Source organism: Bos indicus x Bos taurus, chromosome X (assembly GCF_003369695.1).
Source record: "Bos indicus x Bos taurus breed Angus x Brahman F1 hybrid chromosome X, Bos_hybrid_MaternalHap_v2.0, whole genome shotgun sequence".
Classification (NCBI taxonomy): domain Eukaryota; kingdom Metazoa; phylum Chordata; class Mammalia; order Artiodactyla; family Bovidae; genus Bos; species Bos indicus x Bos taurus.
Window position 1 is genome coordinate 126,134,385 of NC_040105.1, and position 22,669 is coordinate 126,157,053.

At 40.1% G+C, this 22,669-nt stretch overlaps 1 protein-coding gene across 5 annotated transcripts in view; it reads right to left on the reverse strand.

Moving 5' to 3' along the window:
- The window catches only part of FHL1 (four and a half LIM domains 1), a 65,087-nt gene that overhangs the window by 24,316 nt on the left and 18,102 nt on the right, over positions 1–22,669 (reverse strand). For 3 of the 5 annotated variants that reach the window (XM_027534922.1, XM_027534929.1, XM_027534923.1), the window contains exon 2: positions 17,468–17,541. The exons of 1 other annotated variant lie outside the window; for it this stretch is intronic. The gene's annotated coding sequence lies outside the window, so the exon portion shown is untranslated. Of the gene's footprint in view, positions 1–17,467; positions 17,542–19,175; positions 19,262–22,669 lie in introns of those variants that run through there. One more of the 5 variants, XM_027534930.1, reaches the window with a different exon arrangement.

The window sequence follows — 22,669 nt, forward strand, 5'->3', positions numbered from 1 at the left end:
CTGATGTATTTTTTAAAACACTTTTAAAGATGACATCCTGCCTCTCTGTAAGAACTGGAAGTTATTTGGCTCCTGTCTCAACGATGAAAACAAAATTTACAAGCATACCCCCCCTTCTCTATCAGGGGTCAGCAATGTCTGAGTCACAAAAAAGTCCAGATTTAAAAATAAGCCAGTATTCTTTTCCAACTCCACGCCAGAATTCCAGAAAATGTGCGACTTTTAAAATAAGGCTCCTCATTTTTTTGCCCAGTAAAAGTGGGGCATCTATTTGACATCTTCTTTCACGGGACACTATGCCACTTTAGGCATATTTGTATATTGTTCGAAAAGCCAGACTCAAAGTATGTAAAATACATGAACTTACTTCACTGGTGAAATCTACCACATATTCTTGGAAATGCATCCCGAAGTCATTTGGACTGACAGATACAGACAGAGGGATGACTAGATATGTCATCAGACAAGCAGAGTCAAATGCTGATGGGACACTCCAGAGGCTGGGGATACAGGTGTTCTTCACACCATCATTGCAAATTGGAAATCTTCATAATAAAATTTTAGCAGAAAATAAAAATAGATAAGCAAACACTTAAAAACAAATCAACTTCAGTGATAAACAAGGCAGGTACTGGCTTAGACTACAGGCAGAGAATGGGGTCCAACCCAGAACGAAAGGAGCAAAGTGAGTACGGCGTCCTCCAAGTGAAAGAAAGAAGCCAGAGCCACTGTAAGGCTTTTCGAGCATCATCAAAGCAGCCCTGAAAATCTCCTCACGAACTATACTATTGCACCCATACATTTTCAGACTTGTGTTGAACACTTTGAGCTATGGGCCAAGACAGAGAGCTTTCGCAAGGTTCCCTAATCCATTCACACGGCCCCATCTGAGGGATGACACTGGAGCCCGCCTCCAGCCTCTTGACTACCTCTCCCCTTTTATGGTGGTTTCAAGTTGAAAGCAATACTCATCTGTTTCCAGATTCCTAAAGGTACTAGAAAAAAAAAATCTAAATATAACAGATGGATAAGTGCTCACGGTAACTGGAAACCAAAATGTAACTTCAGCTTTTGCAGGCCGATGCCCTAACACATGGCTTTAGTGTAATGGTCTCACTGAAGACCTTTTGTCTTTATTCCCACAACAGAAATATTATCCTGACTTTGATGGATGACAGATAAGTGTTATTCAAAATTTTATTTTAAGCTGACATTAATAACCTTTACTTACTTTAAAGTCATTCAGTAAGTGTTCTCGTGTATGTCAAAATTTTCTATGAAACACAGTTGAGGGTGTCTGTTGCTTTTTTATTGTCTTTAAAATAGTTCGATGCACTTTAAAAATCTAATTTAAATGTTGGTGAAACCTCTGAAACATTTCTATGAGTTATAGGGTTCCATGGAATATAATGTGAAAACCAATAGGTTAGAAGGACCCTCTATTTGTGGTCAGTGTTTATAAAATCTACCATCCTTAGGTAATATAAAGAGCCACGGAACCCTCTCAAGATTTTATATAATGCTACCATGCTGGTAACTTCCTGTTTTGGAATCCCTTTCCTCATCACTTATAGTATTTAACTCAAACCTCCTGCCCCACTATCCTCAACACCAATTCTCCAGTTTTACACCTATAAACAAGACCCTCAATTCTTATTTCCTACACGGGCCTTTCAAGTTTCAACACTACAAATAACGTGACCATGTAATGTGGGAGATAAAGGGCAGCAATATAAAGTGCTTTTCACTTGCTGGTGGTGAAAAATAAACAAAAAGTCCCCCGAGTCTGAAAATGGAGCTTATTTCACATTCAACTTACATCTTTTCCTAGCCACCACCAAAGTAAGTGTCAGAATCTTAGCAAATCTGATAGCAGGTCTAAGAATTTCAAAATTGCAACCACATAATGATATGCACGCTGCAGCATCTGAGGGTGAAGTGTATTATATGGACACCTGCAGGTTGCTCTCAGTGAGCATCTGAGCCTACTTTAGTGAATAACACACTATGGATCAGGAATCCCCTAGCCACGTACACTGATACTACATACAAACTCCTCACCAGAATCCACAGAAAAACTCCACTGGTTCTGGGAAAGAAACACTTGGAATATCTTAGGGAATTATTAATTCATACCCCCGAATCAAGTATGGGCTTTCCAGGTGGCACTAGTGGTAAAGAATCCTCCTGCCAGTGTAGGAGACATAAGAGATGTGGATTGGGAAGATCCCCTGGAGGAGGAAATGGCAACCCACTCCAGTATCCCTGCCTAGAGAATCCCATGGACAGAGAAGGCTGGCAGGCCACAGTCCACAGGGTCGTAAAGAGTTGGACACGATTGAAGCAACTTAGCAGGCATGCACAAAGCAGGTATAAAAATGGTCATAACACACACATATCATGTGGATTAAGAGGTTTCCATAGTCTTGGAAAGACCACAAATTCTCACCAAACTACCTAAGGACCACTGCTTTCCTACTTAGGTGAAGAACTGGTACAGAAACTAAATGTTCACCCATCAGATGGAGATCCTTCAGTGAGACATGCTATACAAAGAAGGAATTATCTGGCTGATAGGACAGCAGAATGAGACTATTATCCTAAACACATTTTAATATACGTCATCCTTTTTAAATTTAAATTGATTTCATCCTTAGACCTATTAAAACCAAAGTAAAACATTAAAAATTAAAGACATGAGGAAATAAGCACAGTTCTCCACAGTAGGCTTTCAACACACAAGGATAACATGATGATAATGATGTGGATGTGGATAGTGATGAGGATAAAAGTGCTTGCTATGCTTCCGCAAGCACTGTTAACAGCTTTCGGCCTTGACGTTTTAACTTCTGTAAAAGCTTTGACCTCAGCTATGCTTACTGTACTGACCATAATAAAATGTATATGACTATGATCTTAATCTCATAAATTTTCTAACTTCACAGTTGTAAGACACTTGAGCAAGGTTTCAACCCCAGAACTTATGAGTATCCAACATTCGTCTCACAAGTATGGATTTCTTTCACCAGTGAACATCTGTTGTTGGCTTCTCAAGTCTCTGTACTATTAATAGAAGAGTTGATGATGGAGAAAACCTTAAAACAACTTCCATATCCATTGAGTTTTATGATGTTAAACAATTGTAATAAAAACATTAAGTATTCACAAGTTCCTATCAGACTTGAACTGAACTTGATGACAGACTTTAACACTAATATTTTATTGAGGAATAAGGATGTAAGGGCACTTAAGTCGCTTATCTTGTCTCAGTCTTTGTACAGTCCTCATGAATCATTTACTAATTCCTTTGCTTGGTTTTAAAGAAAATTAACACATGTGAGTTTGTTCCTAGAGAAGATGAAAGGACTTGCAAATAGATAAATTATCCATGAGTAAACTAACACACTATACACTAGCATTAAATATGGCACTGACTCGATTTGTGATATATTATTAAATTTCCTAAAACTGAAGTATCTTTCTTGTAAGTCTCAAAGTGTCATACAGAAGAGGATAAAAAGTTTTACGAAATGATTTGAACCAACTTCAAGTTCAAGATGGTTTGACTCTACCTACCTCACTGTTCAGAGATCCATGTTTTCATTTCACATCATTTGGGTATGGACAGAGCACTAGATTTGAATTCCAATGTCCAAACCTGACTTCTTCTGTGGGAATCCCAGTCAAATCTAACCTTTCTAGTTTAATACATTTGAACTCTGAAATATGGTTTCAACATTTCTATGCATGGAGACTTGGAATGATGTAATAGATAAAGGAGATACTTTTTTAAAATAAAAAATTATAATATCCAATCAATGTTCCAATTGATTTAATATTCTTAGAAAAGATTCACTTTTAAAAAGTTCTCACTGAGAGTTAATTCACATTAACAATACTTTATTTTAATTGAAAAAAAGTATTTCCTGGGGCCAATGGTAATGTTGCACATGTTTACGTGTGTATGTGTATGTTTATCTAAAAGACTTCACTTTCTCTACAAGTGCTCCATGAACTCTGATTGAACATGGCAGAAGAATCGAAGACTCTGGAGATACCACTTTTCCAGAGTCCAATTCGGACACTTTCTCTAAGTGAGGCAGTTTCTCTCTTATGGTAAAAATGAATTCTCTCTATATCAGAGGCTGGGAAAGTCAAGAGATGTACAAGAGGTCAAAATTAAGTCCATTAAATCCCAGCCCTGGATTTAGTCACCATGGAGACAGGGGAGATAAATAAACCAGCAACCTTAACAAATGTGCTGCACCTTTGCCAGACATCTCTCTGACTTTACCGTTATTTTTACTTAAGTATCTTTCAGTCCAAACATAACTGACGATGAAGACTATGAAACCAAACAGAACGAGGCCCAAAAGAAATAGGAATGCTCATGCCGGCAAAGGGCAGGCAAAGAGTCAACAGCAGCCCCCCTCAGCAGTGTGCTCTCTGTTCCCCTTGAAAAACGATTGCAACACGAAGCTCCAGAGGCAATGACATATGGGGAAAATATGTGGCCCTACAGCCAGAGGAAACCATGTCAAAAAAGAAAAACAGACATGAAGTAACTGACCTAATTAAAGGAGAAAAGTATACTGAGAGCAGGGAGACGGGAACACAGCTGGAGGGGAGGGGGCGCTGTGAGAAGCTCAGGACACTGAGGTGGGGTTTAGCTGCTTCTTTGATGGAAACCAGGAGCTGAAACGGGTGCTGCCCTTCATCATGGCTCCCCTGCAGTGAACACAGAATCCAGACACGTGAAGGTCCACCCCCGGGCCTGCTGCACACCAATGGGAAGCTCTGAGACAGACAGTTACACCTTGTCACGTGGGACACCAAGATGCCTTGCCACAGACCACAGGAAGAAAAGGGGGAGGCCTGGGATGGTGGAATGAAGCAAGCAAGAAGGAACCAGACTATCAGAGCTTGGCACTCAGGTGCTGGGCAGGAGTCTTCACTGTGTTTCACAATTATGTACTAAACACCTACTGTGTGATCAATGGACACATCACTGCTTGTGATATGGCGTTGACTTAAGAGGTAAAAGCTGAAGACTCTCAACGTCTAACGTGTCCCAACAGGATAACAACACAAATAAAACTCAGAGTGCTACTTACATTTGTCCAGGTGCCTTCTAGTTCTTCTCCATATGTACATGTCACTTGACAAGGTTATAACTACAGCAGATATACCATTTTGCATTCTACATTTTTAATCAGGTTGTATTATACAAATTCTTTCATACTGCTTTGCAAGTGTCAAAATTTTAATTTTGAACAGATACATGGAATTCCACTACTTAGAAGTATCATAATTATTTATCTAAAACTATTTGTTGAATAAATGAACCATTTCTCTAATGCTGGATGTTTAAATTCTAATTTTTGTCCTTATAAACAACACTGTGATGAATATCCATAACATACAGCTTTTTTCTTTTCTTAGAACAGCTTGTTTCTTAGGACACATTTCCCCCAGATAGGATTACTGGATCAAGGGGTACCAATCTTTATGACTTTTGCCATATATTGCCAAATAATGTTCCAAAAAAGCTTTTTACCAACTTACAATGTTACCAGCAATGAGTAAGTGTTTACTGGTTCCAAGGTAACCATAGTAGCATCAGGTTTTCTTTTTGTTTTTGTTGACTTAACAGATGAGAAATGTACCTCGTTGCTATTTGAATATGCTCATCTTTGCACATCTGTGATGCTGAACATTTTTCCATGTGTTCATTTACTTTGTGATAGAACGTGAATGTCTTTTACCCATCTCCCTACTGGAGAATTCATTTAGCCAACAGAGATGGAGACTCTCTGATATGTCAGGCCTTACAATCTATATGAACTCCGTGCACAATATGGAAACCAATTATCCTGTCATATTTACTACCAACTCTTCCTGGCCTGTTTCCCTTTTCAATATTTTGCCCCAGCTCTACTGAAGCACAATGACAAAAACTGTACATATTTAAGGTATACAATACAACGTGATGGCTTGACATGCATACCCTGTGAAAAGACTATTGCTATCAAGTCAGCACCTCAGTTACCACTCTGTCTCTGTGTGGTGAGAATGCTTAAGATCTAGTCTGTCAGTCCATTTTTATCTATTTGATTCCATTGACCTCTTCCTTTCTGAGATCTATCAATTGTTTTTTGTGGCCATGTGGCACAGTTTGCAGGATCTTAATTCCCCAACCAGGGATTGAACTTGGGGCCAGAGCAGTGTAGCATGGAGTCCCAACCACTGGACCACCAGGGCAGTCCCCAGAGTTTGATCACCGTATAGTTTACAAGGTTATCATATTTCCAGGGATTTGATAATTACGCTATTTTCTGTGGTCTTCTTTAGAAGTTTCTATAAGAGTCTCATAAATATATCCTGTAATTATAAAATTCAAAGCTTCAATTTCTACTTCATGATTTGTGACCTTTAACATATCTCGCTCTTTCAACAGAAGCACTTAGTTTAAAAAACAAGATATAAAATAAAAGATGGGGCTTCCTCATGGTCCAATGGCTAGGAATTCACTTGCCCAGTGCAGGGGGCCTGGGTTCGATCCCCAGTCACAGAGTGAGATCCACAACTAAAAGTTCACATGCCAAAACAAAGATGTGGTACTGATGCTCCTGCTCTGAATCAGGTCCCATCAGAAGTTACCCCTCCTATCAGATGTTTACCCTCAACCCTTTTAAGGTATTCCCTTCAAATGAGCATCACCTAGTATGCACTTGAAAATTCACACACTGCTATTTTGAGAGGAAGGATGGCTCTAACTTTGTAGTCGCAATAGCGCAATAGACCTGGGGTTGAAAAGTCACATGTGTGTAAAAGCCAAGCAGGTCTTACAAAATAGTAAGACATTCAGATAATGGCACCCGACCCTTGTCCTTAGTGTCAAGGAGATAACAGAGTGGTGGACACTGTGGCAAGTTTCAGAGCTCATGTTCTATCTAAAGATACAGCAGCTATTTGGCTCCAGCCTAGCATTGCTCAACAGGAATGCAGGCTCGATGCTGCCAGATCTTCTGATATTTCAAGAGAAGATGAAAATCTGGATTTTTTTAAAAAATGTGAAATCTCTCAATTTCTAAATGATTGGCAATTCACTTAAAATTTTAAAAGAACACCTCTGTGTGCCAGATCCAGCCCACCAGCTTGAGACCTTGGCTCTAGACAGAAGATTTCCAAAGTCTTTAAGCCTGTGTGACCCATCTGGGCTGCTTTTCCTGCTTACTACTAGTGCACCAAGAAGAGAGGTCACATGAATAGACATGGTACGAATCAAATCACCATGACTACTACTCTTACAAATTTTGTTTTGTGAATATTAAAAACTGCCAAATCGATAATGAAAGTGACCATATGTCAATCATATAAATATTTCCTAGAAGTCAAATTAATGCTTCCTTAATTGACAAAATAATCTCTACTACAAAAACTAACACAGAGAATACCCAGCTCAAGTATGCATTAAGAATTACATTGTATTCAAGTTTTTGTTCCAAGTAATTCCATACCTATTGGGCAGCCAAAGAGAACAAATTCAAGTTCTTCAATTATAAAGCTTACCTGTGAAAAATGCTGTGCTAAACATAAAACAGGATACATTATCATTAAAGAAACATAAAATATATTGTCATGTGGAAACTGCAAAGTCCATTTTCCTTAACTGTCCAGTTTTTCCAAATAACTTTTAAAAACAAGAATGTGAAATACAGTTACATTTGTTTTCATTTTGGGGGCATTTGGGTCCCAGACACAGCTGCACATGCTCATATGGAGGTGACATAATTCACCAGCTCAAGGAGCAAACTGGAGATGGCGACTTTGGTTTGCACCCCTGAACCCATACTGGTCTACTCAATGCTGGGCAATTTATTTTAAAAAGGAAAATCAAGCTTTAGCTTCCTCATTTGCAGAAGGGAAAATAATCCAGGGATGTCCTACCCTTGAAGACTATTAAACCAAAATGTGTCATTCTTTTTGTTTTGCTCACTCTTATATTCCTGATCCAGTCCACAGAAGGGCTGAATGAATGAATAAAAGAAAGGAAAACACATCAACACATCATAAGACACCACAACATCGTGACCGTTGAGCCATTACTTTAAAATCAATGCCACAGATTTCTGTCACAGTGAAGCAGAACTTAATGCATTCTATTTCATTAACTCACTTGAGAAGTTCACTGCTCTCAAAGAAAACCCAAAGATGTTACGTTTTAGTCAAAGATGTCATCCAGGGAATTGTTAATATCAGAAAACCACTTCAAATATGCCTTCACAGGACTTAAACTAAAATGTTCCATTTTAAGAATACAGTCTTGTACACATAGTTTCTACTGAAGTTTTCTTACTGACAAAGTTTGTCAGGGCTGCAAACTACAGTGGAAGTGGTAAGGGCAAAAAATGTATCTGATAGGCCAAGTTTCACCTGGCCAGCATTTCCAACTCAGTTGATGGGAGGATGTTTTTAGCTTTTCTGTGTATGTCCGTAAACAATCCAGTGTCTGTTTCTGTGGAAAAATAAAAGCAAGACCTGTGAAAGGGCACAGAGCAAAAACCTTGGCTCCTTAAACAGAACTTTTCAACTGCCCTAGGGCTCCTTGGAGGAGAAGAGTTGCAGCCTCCTACATGAGCCAAGGCAGTTCTGGTTTGGTGTTCTCTACTGTGGATGTGACTGGTGATAGAAGCAAGGTCTGATGCTGTAAAGAGCAATATTGCATAGGAACCTGGAATGTCAGGTCCATGAATCAAGGAAAATTGGAAGTGGTCAAACAGGAGATGGCAAGAGTGAACGCCAACATTCTAGGAATCAGCGAACTAAAATGGACTGGAATGGGTGAATTTAACTCAGATGACCATTGTATCTATTACTGCGGGCAGGAATTCTTAGAAGAAATGGAGTAGCCATCATGGTCAACAAAAGAGTCTGAAATGCAGTACTTGGATGCAGTCTCAAAAACGACAGAATGATCTCTGTTCGTTTCCAAGGCAAACCATTCAATATCACGGTAATCCAAGTCTATGCCCCAACCAGTAACGCTGAAGAAGCTGAAGTTGAATGGTTCTATGAAGACCTACAAGACCTTCTAGAACTAATACCCAAAAAAGATGTCCTTTTCATTATAGGGGACTGGAATGCAAAAGTAGGAAGTCAAGAAACACCTGGGGTAACAGGCAAATTTGGCCTTGGAATATGGAATGAAGCAGGGCAAAGACGAATAGAGTTTTGCCAAGAGAACGCACTGGTCATAGCAAACACCCTCTTCCAACAACACAAGCGAAGACTCTACACATGGACATCACCAGATGGTCAACACCAAAATCAGATTGATTATATTCTTTGCAGCCAAAGATGGAGAAGATCTATACAAGTCAGCAAAAATAAGACTGGGAGCTGACTGTGGCTCAGATCATGAGCTCCTTATTGCCAAATTCAGATTTAAACTGAAGAAAGTGGGGAAAACCATTAGACCATTCAGGTATGACCTAAATCAAATCCCTTATGATTATACAGTGGAAGTGAGAAATAGATTTAAGGGACTAGATCTGATAGAGTACTGGATGAACTATGGACGGAGATTCGTGACATTGTACAGGAGACAGGGATCAACATCATCCCCATGGAAAAGAAATGCAAAAAAGCAAAATGGCTGTCTGTGGAGGCCTTACAAATAGCTGTGAAAAGAAGAGAAGTGAAAAGCAAAGGAGAAAAGGAGATACAAGCATCTGAATGCAGAGTTCCAAACAACAGCAAGAAGAGACAAGAAAGCCTTCCTCAGCAATCAATGCAAAGAAATAGCAGAAAACAACAGAATGGGAAAGACTAGAGATGTCTTCAAGAAAATTAGAGATACCAAGGGAACATTTCATGCAAAGATGGGCTTGATAAAGACAGAAATGGTATGGACCTAACAGAAGCAGAAGATATTAAGAAGAGGTGGCCAGAATACACAGAAGAACTGTACAAAAAAGACCTTGACGACCCAGATATTCACGATGGTGTGATCACTCATCTAGACCCAGACATCCTGGAATGTGAAGTCAAGTGGGCCTTAGTAAGCATCACTATGAACAAAGCTAGTGGAGGTGATGGAATTCCAGTTGAGCTATTTCAAATCCTGAAAGATGATGCTGTGAAAGCGCTGCACTCAATATGCCAGCAAAGTTGGAAAACTCAGCAGTGGCCACAGGACTGGAAAAGGTCAGTTTTCATTCCAATCCCAAAGAAAGGCAATGCCAAAGAATGCTCAAACTACCACACAATTGCACTCATCTCACACGCTAGGAAAGTAATGCTCAAAATTCTCCATGCCAAGCTTCAGCAATATGTGAATCGTGAACTTCCAGATGTTCAAGCTGGTTTTAGAAAAGGCAGAGGAACCAGAGATCAAATTGCCAACATCCGCTGGATCATGGAAAAAGCAAGAGAGTTCCAGAAAAACATCTATTTCTGCTTTATTGACTATGCCAAAGCCTTTGACTGTGTGGATCACAATAAACTGTGGAAAATTCTGAAAGAGATAGGAATACCAGACCACCTGACCTGCCTCTTGAGAAACCTATATGTAGGTCAGGAAGCAACAGTTAGAACTGGACATGGAACAACAGACTGGTTCCAAATAGGAAAAGGAGTACGTCAAGGCTGTATATTGTCACCCTGCTTATTTAACTTCTATGCAGAGTACATCATGAGATACGCTGGGCTGGAAGAAGCACAAGCTGGAATCAAGATTGCCAGGAGAAATATCAATAACCTCAGATATGCAGATGACACCTCAGTTACGGCAGACAGTGAAGAGGAACTAAAAAGCCTCTTGATGAAAGTGAAAGAGGAGAGTGAAAAAGTTGGCTTAGAGTTCAACATTCAGAAAAGGAAGATCACGGCATCTGGTCCCATCACTTCATGGGAAATAGATGGGGAAACAGTGGAAACAGTGTCAGACTTTTTTTGGGGGCTCCAAAATCACTGCAGATGGTGATTGCAGCCATGAAATTAAAAGACGCTTACTCATTGGAAGGAAAGTTATGACCAACCTAGACAGCATATTAAAAAGCAGAGACATTACTTTGCCAACAAAGGTCCACCTAGTCAAGGCTATGGTTTTTCCAGTGGTCATGTATGGATGTGAGAGTTGGACTATGAAGAAGGCTAAGCCCCAAAGAATTGATGCTTTTGAACTGTGGTGTTGGAGAAGACTCTTGAGAGTCCCTTGGACTGCAAGGAGATCCAACCAGTCCATTCTAAAGGAGATCAGTCCTGGGTGTTCTCTGGAAGGACTGATGCTAAAGCTGAAACTCCAATACTTTGTCCACCTCATGCGAAGAGTTGACTCATTGGAAAAGACTGATGCTGGGAGGGACTGGGGGCAGGAGGAGAAGGGGACGACAGAGGATGAGATGGCTGGATGGCAACACCGACTCAACAGACATGAGTTTGGGTGAACTCCGGGAGTTGGTGATGGACAGGGAGGCCTGGCGTGCTGTGATTCATGGGGTCACAAAGAGTCGGACACGACCAAACTGACTGTGGTAAGACCTAAAGCTTTATTTGAGGACAGGATTTTATCATTTAAAAAAAAGTTTGAAAACAACCCTTCTGGATAAAGGCTGGGGCTGATAGTAACGCCAGGACTTTAACCTTAAAATGGAAGAGTTGATCATAGCTGGCAGCTGAGAGAAACAGGGAAGGATCTCTGACTACCACTATAACTGATGAAATTGATCAAATTCAGATTAAACATTTCTAAAAAGCTGTCCTACTTGTTCACTCTTTAGGGTTTAATATCTTTAAGCTAAGCTAAGCTAAGTTGCTTCAGTCATGTCCGACTCTGTGCGACCCCATAGACGGCAGCCCACCAGGCTCCCCCGTCCCTGGGATTCTCCAAGCAAGAACACTGGAGTGGGTTGCCATTGCCTTCTCCAATACATGAAAGTGAAAAGTGAAAGTGAAGTCGCTCAGTCGTGTCCGACTCAGCGACCCCATGGATTACAGCCTACCAGGCTCCTCCATCCATGGGATTTTCCAGGCAAGAGTACTGGAATGGGGTGCCAGGCTTCATATTTTCTATCTAGGGTTTAATATATTTAAAAATCTCTGACAAATATTAAAAGCAGCAAGGGAAAAACAACAAATAACACACAAGGGGATTCCCATAAGGATAACAGCTGATCTTTCTACAGAAACTCTTCAGGCCAAGAGGGAATGGCAGGACATACTTAAAGTGATAAAAGAAAATAACCTAGAGCCCAGATTACTGTACCAAGCAACGATCTCCTTCAAATATGAAGGAGAAATCAAAAGCTTTTACAGACAAGCAAAAGCTGAGAGAATTCAGCACCACCAAACCAGCTCTCCAACAAATGCTAAAGGATCTTCTCTAGACAGAAAACACAGAAAGGGGGTATCAACTCAAACCCAAAACAACAAAGTAAATGGCAACGGGACTATACTTATCAATAATTACCTTAAATGTAAATGGGTTGAATGCCCCAACCAAAAGACAAAGACTGGCTGAATGGATACAAAAACAAGACCCCTATATATATTGTCTACAAGAGACCCACCTCAAAACAAGGGACACATACAGATTGAAAGTGAAGGGCTGGAAAAAGATATTCCACACAAATAGAGACCAAAAGAAAGCAGGAGTAGCAATACTCATATCAGATAAAATAGACTTTAAAACAAAGGCTGTGAAAAGAGACAAAGATGGATACTGCATAATGATCAAAGGATCAATCCAAGAAGAAGATATAACAATTACAAATATATATGCACCCAACATAGGAGCACCACAATATGTAAGACAAATGTATGAAAGGGGAAATTAACAGTAACACAATAGTAGTGGGAGACTTTAATACCCCACTCACACCTATGGATAGATCAACTAAACAGAAAATTAACAAGGAAACACAAACTTTCATTAAATGATACAACAGACCAGCTAGACCTAATTGATATCTAGGGACATTTCACCCCAAAACAATGAATTTTACCTTTTTCTCAAGTGAATACAGAACCGTCTCCAGGACAGATCACATCCTGGGCCATAAATCTAGCCTTGGTAAATTCAAAAAAATTGAAATCATTCCAAGCATCTTTTCTGACCACAATGCAGTAAGATTAGATCTCAATTACAGGAGAAAAACTATTAAAAATTCAAACATATGGACGCTGAACAACACGCTGCTGAATAACCAACAAATCACAGAGGAAATAAAAAAAGAAATCAAAATATGCATAGAAATGAATGAAAATGAAAACACAACAACCCAAAACCTGTGGGACACTGTAAAAGCAGTGCTAAGGGGAAGGCTCATAGCAATACAGGCATACCTCAAGAAACAAGAAAAAAGACAAATAATCTAACTCTACACCTAAAGCAACTAGAAAAGGAAGAAATGAAGAACCCCAGGGTTAGTAGAAGGAAATAAATCTTAAAAATCAGGGCAGAAATAAATGCAAAAGAAACAAAAGAGACCACAGCAAAAATGAACAAAGCCAAAAGCTGGATCTTTGAGAGGATAAACAAAATTGACAAACCATTAGGCAGACTCATCAAGAAACAAAGGAGAAAAACCAAATCAATAAAATTATAAGTGAAAATGGAGAGATCACAACAGACAACACAGAAATACAAAGGATCATAAGAGACTACTATCAGCAATTATATGCCAATAAAATGGACAACTTGGAAGAAATGGATAAATTCTTAGAAAAGTACAACTTCCCAAAACTGAACCAGGAAGAAATAGAAAATCTGAACAGACCCATCACAAGCACTGAAATTGAAACTGTAATCAGAAATCTTCCAGCAAACAAAAGCCCCGGTCCAGACGGCTTCACAGCTGAATTCTACCAAAAATTTAGAGAAGAGCTAACAGCTATTCTACTCAAACTCTTCCAGAAAATTGCAGAGGAAGGTAAACTTCCAAACTTATTCTATGAGGCCACCATCACCCTAATATCAAAACCTGACAAAGATCCCACAAAAAAAAAACACTACAGGCCTATATCACTGATGAACATAGATGCAAAAATCCTTAACAAAATTCTAGCAATCAGAATCCAACAACACATTAAAAAGATCATACACCATGACTAAGTGGGCTTTACCCCAGGGATGTAAGGATTCTTCAATATCCACAAATCAATCAATGTAATACACCACATTAACAAATCGAAAAATAAAAGCCATATGATTATTTCAATAGATGCAGAGAAAACCTTTGACAAAATTCAATGTCCATTTATGATAAAAACTCTCCAGAAAGCAGGAATAGAAGGAACATACCTCAACACAATAAAAGTTATATAGGACAAACCCACAGCAAACACTATCCTCAATGGTGAAAAATTGAAAGCATTTCCCCTAAAGTCAGGAACAAGACAAGGGTGCCCACTCTCACCACTAATATTCAACATAGTTTTGGAAGTTTTGGCCATAGCAATCAGAGCAGAAAAAGAAATAAAAGGAATCCAGACTGGAAAAGAAGAAGTAAAACTCTCACTGTTTGCAGATGACATGATCCTCTACATAGAAAAGCCTAATGACTCCATGAGAAAATTACTAGAGCTAATCAATGAATATAGTAAAGCTGCAGGATATAAAATCAACACACAGAAATCCCTTGCATTCCTATACACTAACAATGAGAAATCAGAAAGAGAAATTAAGAAAACAATTCCATTCACCACTGCAACGAAAAGAATAAAATACTTAGGAATATCAATGAAGTCAACCACTTCAGTCAGTTTTTACAAGTCAACCACTTGTAAAAGAATGAAACTAGAACACTTTCTAACATTATACACAAAAATAAACTCTAAATGGATTAAAGATCTAAACATAATACCAGAAACTATAAAACTCCTGGAGGAGAACATAGGCAAAACACTCTCCGACATAAGTCACAGCAGGATCCTCTATGACCCACCTCCCAGAATATTGGAAATAAAAGCAAAAATAAACAAATGGAACCTAATTAAAATTAAAAGCTTCTGCACAACAAAGGAAACTTTAAGCAAGGTGAAAAGACAGCCTTCAGAATGGGAGAAAATAATAGCAAATGAAGCAATGGACAAAGAATTAATCTCAAAAATATACAAGCAACTCCTGCAGCTCAATTCCAGAAAAATAAACGACCCAATCAAAAAATGGGCCAAAGAACTAAGCAGACATTTCTCCAAAGAAGACATACAGATGGCTAACAAACACATGAAAAGATGCTCAACATCACTCATTATCAGAGAAATGCAAATCAAAACCACAATGAGGTACCATTCCACACCAGTCAGAATGGCTGCTATCCAAAAGTCTACAAGCAATAAATGCTGGAGAGGGTGTGGAGAAAAGGGAACCCTCTTACACTGTTGGTGGGAATGCAAACTAGTACAGCCACTATGGAGAACAGTGTGGAGATTCCTTAAAAAAACTGGAAATAGAACTGCCTCATGATCCAGCAATCCCACTGCTGGGCATACACACCGAGGAAACCAGAATTGAAAGAGACACGTGTACCCCAATGTTCATCGCAGCACTGTTTATAATAGCCAGGACATGGAAGCAACCTAGATGTCCATCAGCAGAAGAATGGATAAGAAAGCTGAGGTACATATACACAATGGAGTATTACTCAGCTGTTAAAAAGAATGCATTTGAATCAGTTCTAATGAGGTGGATGAAACTGGAGCCTATTATACAGAGTGAAGTAAGTCAGAAAGAAAAACACCAATACAGTATACTAACACATATATATGGAATTTAGAAAGATGGTAATGATAACCCTATATGCGAGACAGCAAAAGAGATACAGATGTATAGAACAGTCTTTTGGACTCTTTGCGGGAGAGGGCAAGGGTGGGATGATTTAGGAGAATGGCATCGAAACCTGTAAATTATCACATGTGAAATGAATCGCCAGTCCAGGTTCGATGCACGATACAGGATGCTCGGGGCTGGCGCACTGGGATGACCCAGAGGGATGGTATGGGGAGGGAGGTGGGAGGGGGGTTCAGGATGGGAACATGTGTACACCCGTGGCAGATTCCTGTTGATGTGTGGCAAAACCAGTACAATATTGTAAAGTAATTAGCCTCCAATTAAAATAAATACAGTATACTAACACATTTATATGGAATTTAGAAAGATGGTAACAATAACCCGGTGTACGAGACAGCAAAAGAGACACCGATGTATAGATCAGTCTTATGGACTCTGTGGGAGAGGGAGAGGGTGGGGAGATTTGGGAGAATAGCATTGAAACATGTATAATATCATGTATGAAACGAGTCGCCAGTCCAGGTTCGATGCACGGTACTGGATGCTTGGGGCTGGTGCACTGGGACGACCCAGAGGGAGGCAGGGGGAGGGAGGAGGGAGGAGGGTTCAGGATGGGGAATGCGGGTATATCTGTGGCGGATTCATTTCGATATTTGGCAAAACTAATACAATATTGTAAAGTTTAAAAATAAAATAAAATTAAAAAAAAAAAATCTCTGGAGAACTCTGTATCAAATAGATGTAACAAAGGCTACTACCCTAACTGAAATGACAGGCCCTATACTGCATGTGGGACAGAGCATGGAACTGGGCGGGGTGGAGGGGAAGGCAGAAATGCAGCAACCTTTTGAATGGATGAAACTAGAAATCCTGAGTGGTCTGGTGCCAGCAAATGTTACTACCACTCTTATAAACACAAGGAGACTGGGGTCCAAAGAGCAGCAAGACTGTGGCTCCGTACACTGTGCCTAGATGAACTGTCTTACAGAGTTCCTTGTTCCAGTTTTTGCAAAGGTGAACATCCCCTATCTCTCAAAAAAGACAGAAAAGAGTAACCTGGCATCATCACAGAGTCTCCAGAAGCTGCCAAAGCTACTAGGACTAGGCGGATGGAGGATGCCTCTCCAGGGTATGTGAAATGGAAGGACTGGCCTTGCCCGGCTGCTCACACCCACGCGGCTGCGCTCAGAACTTCAGTTCCTCAGAAGATGATCTGCCAACCACATTAAGGTGACCCCACGGAAATGCTCCAAATTGGTAGACTGTGAGCGGCTGCCCCACACCTTGGCTCAGCTCACCCCAGGCCTGAAGAGTCCTGACAGCTGACTGGGCGGCCCAGGAGCTGCTCCACGCAGCTTTCCTGTTCCCTACCATCCACAGGGTGCCAGAGGCAGATCTGTAGCCTCAGGCCGACCTTCTAACTATTCTGCTGTGCTTGGCACATTCACTTCTCATGCCCCCAAATTAAAAGCAAATGAGATGTTTTCACCCTTGAAAAGGCAATCCCCAGAGACCTCGTATCTAGGGTAAGCAGTGACATTGGTCAGCTCAATTAAAACAAACGCGCTTAAAATCTACCACACAGATAAAGATTTCTGGACAGTGTTGATGCGAACGCCACACACCAGAAGGTGGAGACTGGTGTAATAATGTGTGGCAATTGGGAAAACTTACCTCACAGTGGATATGTGCAGAACGGGATGTATTCGGTGAGGGCGGGACACCGCTAACAACCACCTCTGATGTGCCTAAGTTAGGAAAAAATGAGAAGCAAGAGGTCAAGTTACCTTTTCAGGAGAAAAGCTAGAAGTTTCTTAAAAAAAAAAAAAAAAAAAACCCTCACGATCCAAAAGTCAACTTCCTTTGAAATGGCTCACGATAACACCTTCTTCTCTGTATTTACAACTCTTGAAGTTAAGGAAAACTGCCAAGATGTTCTGCATATTTCCCCAAATGTCTGTTTATCATATAACATTTGCACCGGCAATGGATCTGGCCCCCTCATTATCAAGCTGTATTAGCTCAAACACTCAGCATTGTTAGCAGAGTGAGCTCATGGCCTATTTCAGTTTTAAATTAACATTTGGCAATCACCCGGGTAATCAAAACAAATGACTCAGTCATTTAGAATAGATTTATTAGTTGAGTCTCCCCCCGCTCTTTTAACATCTCTAGTGTATTTTGCCACAGGAGAGCTCAGAGCCAGACAGAATGTAGAGCACAAGTCACCAGAGGAATATTTAGAGGTGTTGCCATGGAGATGAGGTGCTTAGTGACTGCTGAAGTTATCTCCAATCAACAACAGGATTAGGCAGCAGGCTGGTGGGCAGGCTCATCCCCGCATGGATGGTTCTGCCTGACTAGGAAACAGGTGTGCCCTGTGCTTTTCCCACTGACACACAAAATGGTACACTCTGACACGCTGCCCTCTCCACACCCTCCAGGCCTCCCCACAGGCAGCGCTGACATCACCACCTTACCCGCCCCCCATTATTCAGAAAGGACTGGCTGGGGCTAAGGAGAAAGGAAGTGTGATCACTGTATCTTCCCCAACATGTGAAATCCTGAAACCCACACCAAAGGCTCTTTTATATCAACTGTGAAATGTACATGAGTGAAAGAATTTGAAGGAAAAGACAGCTCCCTGAGAGAAGGCCCTCCTCCCCCCACAACCCAGGCCCACCTGTTCTGTTCACTCCTCCATTCCCACACCTAGAACAGTACCTGGCACACAGGAGGCACTCATGAAGCATCCATTGAATGAAATAAGGCAAACAAAAACCAAAGATTATAACCAGGCTCAAAACTCCCCACGCTCCACAACCAACTTGTTTCAAGCCGATCATCAAACAAGCAGTGGTTAGAGATTTTCTTTTTAATGTTAATGAATGCGAAAATAAATCCAGTTAGTTCAACAGGCTAATGGGTTCATCAATTTAGAGACCTTAATGACAACTGTTGAAGACAACTCTTCAAATTCAGTATGGACAAGTCTGCTGATGATAGGGACAGGGGTCTTGTCTGCCAGATCTAAAGCCCCAGATCTAAAGACAAATTTGTTAACTTTCAAAAGTGAATGCTTAAATTGACTGACTCCAAAGAAATGCCTTCTAGTCCCCTTCCCACCTACACTTAAGGAGAGACAATATTTTCTTGTTCTATCATATGAACAATGTCTCATTGGTTCCATGTTCTACCTCATTTGTCTTACAGGACTTTAAGTTTCTTGGTGACAGGGACAGAAAGCCCCGATTTCTTGGGGACAGGGACAAGAATCCCTGATTTCTTTTCTACCTCCCAGGACTTAGCATGGTATGTATGTACAAAAGCCTTGGCTCAGCCTCATCTACCACCACCCGCACCCCAATCATACGGAACTCACTGTTTCTAAAAGGTGCCACACCCTTTCATGCAGCTGTGGGAAGAATGCAGCATGGCACAGCTGTTCACAGCAAGGGCGCTGGAGTCAGACTGGCTGGGTTCATGTGCTGGCCCCGCCTTATATCAGCTGTACAACCTCTGGGAACCTCATAATGGTAAGTGACATCACAGAGGGACTGGACGCTGGCAAGATGGCAGGGCATGTAAAGCCCCTAACCAGGGCCTCACTCATATAAGGTACTCAGTGAACATCACATATATATTTATCACGATGATTACAGCAGGCAGAGAATGAAATGTTATCAAACTTGGATAATAATTTCATATTCTGCCACAGACAGTTGGCCCCAAGCATACCCCTACGTAGATCCAACCCAACCTAAACTTTGAATCTGAATCCATCACAGTCTAGCCTCATGATAAGTGACCTCACAGAGGGACTGGACGCTGGCAAGATGGCAGGGCATGTAAAGCACTTAACCAGGGCCTCACTCATACAAGGTACTCAGTGAACATCACATATATATTTATCACGATGATTACAGCAGGCAGAGAATGAAATGTTATCAAACTTGGATAATAATTTCATATTCTGCCACAGACAGTTGGCCCCAAGCATACCCCTACACAGATCCAACCCAACCTAAACTTTGAATCTGAATCCATCACAGTCTAGCCTTATGATACTAGTCCATTTTACTCACTTTGTCGGAACCAGTTTTTCCTAGAGATAGATTCGATATGCAGTGGGCTCTATTTGAAGGAATCCCATTCTCTAAACAACCAGAATAGCTTCCTCCCTAAGATCCCAACACTGCCAGTACCTTCCCTGCTTTCTCTCTGTCTACTCCCTACCTCTACAAGCTCAGGCTCTAAGGAGCCTTGTGGGGCCAGAGAACTTGTTTTCCAGTAACCACACCAAGTCACCGGCTCTCTTGAGTCCTTGAGTGTTATGTTCCCTGACACCCTCCAGAGGGCAGTAGAGAGAAAGGCCCAAAGGCTGAGCACACAGAACTCTCTGCACCGGGGTCCAACTTGGTCCCCTGCCAGAGGAGTCTTGGGTTGCAGAGTTCATGGTTTCACCTTCAAGAACTACCCCACAAAGAAAGACAAAAACATACAGCAAGATTTTAACAGCATCTGTATCTCCATTTCACTTTATTGTCAGGGCTAGTGCCCTCAACATTTAGTTGGGGTTGGGGGGATAAAGGCACTCATGGCGATAGTGTTGTGTACACTTTTCAATCTGCAGTGTGCAACTGTGGCCCTGACCAGACATAACACAAATTGTGTTGATGATATTGCGCAAGTCAAAGAGTAAAAACAGGACAGCAGCCAAACATACTGGGTAAAATGTGATGACAGCAAAGTAATCCAAAATAAAACCCAAACACTTTAGGGTCAGTCATGCTTTCAAATAAATCACGTTAATCTTATCCCACCCTGACAGAATTAATAAGTGAAGTTAGACAAACTATTTATGTTATTCCAGAAGCCAGAAGCTACATTATAGTGACATTCAACATACACAATCATTCTCCTTCAGGTTTAACAAGGGTATTTTGGTCACAGATACTGATGATCCTATCACTATGGACAGCCAAGCCTAAATGATCCCCAAATCACCAATCAACTCAGTGAATTATATGGAAACATAACATCCAGAAACAGCAGCTGTCTGAATGAACCTAAAGACCAGTTGAATCAGTCAAAATGGATGAGCTCCATAGAATCATTGTCTCCTCAATTGTCATGGTAACCATTCCTTAATCATATCCTTCCAAATATTCTCTCCTACCTTAGAAACCAAAGAGCAGTGAACCCCAAATACCTTCTTAATTAGGTATGCTTGTGATGGTACCAGGCAGCAGCTCAGACTTATTTATCCTGCTTTGATTCAAATGCTTACACTGCTATGGTTGTCAAGACATCAGCATATGCACGTCTAAAACACATTTGAAATGTTACCATTATATGCAATAAGAAATACAAATGAGATGGCCACTGGCTTCTTTCCTTCAGCAGAAGAACTGATAAAGCGGCTCTTACCCAGTAAAATTATGTGTTGGTATAAACAAACAGTTAAGACAAAAGATGCCTCATTTTAATAATTTCAACATAATCAAGATCTATAACATCATAATCAAATCTTTACCAACACATTAACTTAATACATAAACAAAAACCAAAAGGATATTATGTTATAGAAATAAAATAAAATCCAATTTTGTGTCCTTAGATTGAATATAATACACTCTATGTCTGGAAGATTATCTATTTCACACAAGTTTCTACATTTACTTTATATGATATAATATTCTTCAGAAATTGGAAAGAGAAATGTTTTATGTTTATTCAACCTGGCAAAAGAGAGGTTATATTTTTAAAAGATATCTATTAGATATATTATACATTTTAAGTTGTGATCCTTCTAGATTCATCCTTAGACTTTTATGCACAACTTTTCCAAAGTTAGAGTAGTAAGCCATTTAAAAATATTGCATTGGAATATGTGGAACCTTTTTAAATATAGAATTTGCTTGTACTGGTTTCCAACTAGTAATAAAAGGTCTTTCCTTCCAGAAATGCACAACCTGTATACTAATAAAAGAGGAAAGGTAAGCAGTGTGTCCACCAGGCCCCAAATAAGCACTAAGGAGCTCTTTCGACAGGCCATTTCTGGATGCAAATTTACAGAATTTTTGGTCACAAAGGGTGGATGAAAAATAAAAATATATTCATTCCTTTTTAATTGGCATACTAAAATTTGCAACAAAAGCAAAAATAATCAAGTGGGACTATATAAAATAAAAAAGCATCTGTGCAGCAAAGAAAATGATCAACAAAGTGAAAAGGCAACCTATGGAATGAGAGAAAAATATTTGCAAATCATATATCTGATAAGGAACTAGTATCCAAAATATACAAAGAACTCATACAACTCAATGGCAAAATAAATAATCCAATTAACAAATGGGCAGTGGAAGTGAATAGACATTTTCCCAAAGAACACAAACACATGGCCAACAGGTACATGAAACGACGCTTCAACATCACTAATTTCCCTGGTTCAATATCAGGGAAATGTGAACCCAAACCACAAAATCACCTCACACCCACAGAATGGCTATTATCTAAACACTACAAGTAACAAGTGTTGGCAAGGATGTAGAACAAAAGGAACATTCTTACACTGTTGGTGGGAATGTAAATTGGTGCAGCCACTACAGAAAACAGTATGGAGAGTCCTCTAAAAATTAAAAATAGAACTATGCTATAATCTAGCAATTATATTTCTTGGTATTTATCCAAAGAAAAGCCCAAAGATAATCTGCACCCCCATTCATCGCAGCACTACTTACAATAGCCAAGATATGGAAACAACCCTCTTACCCATCAATAGATTAATGGATAAAGAAGATGTAGAACATGTATATACAATGGAATGCTACTTAGACATAAAAAGAAGGAAATCTTGCCACTTGCAACAACATG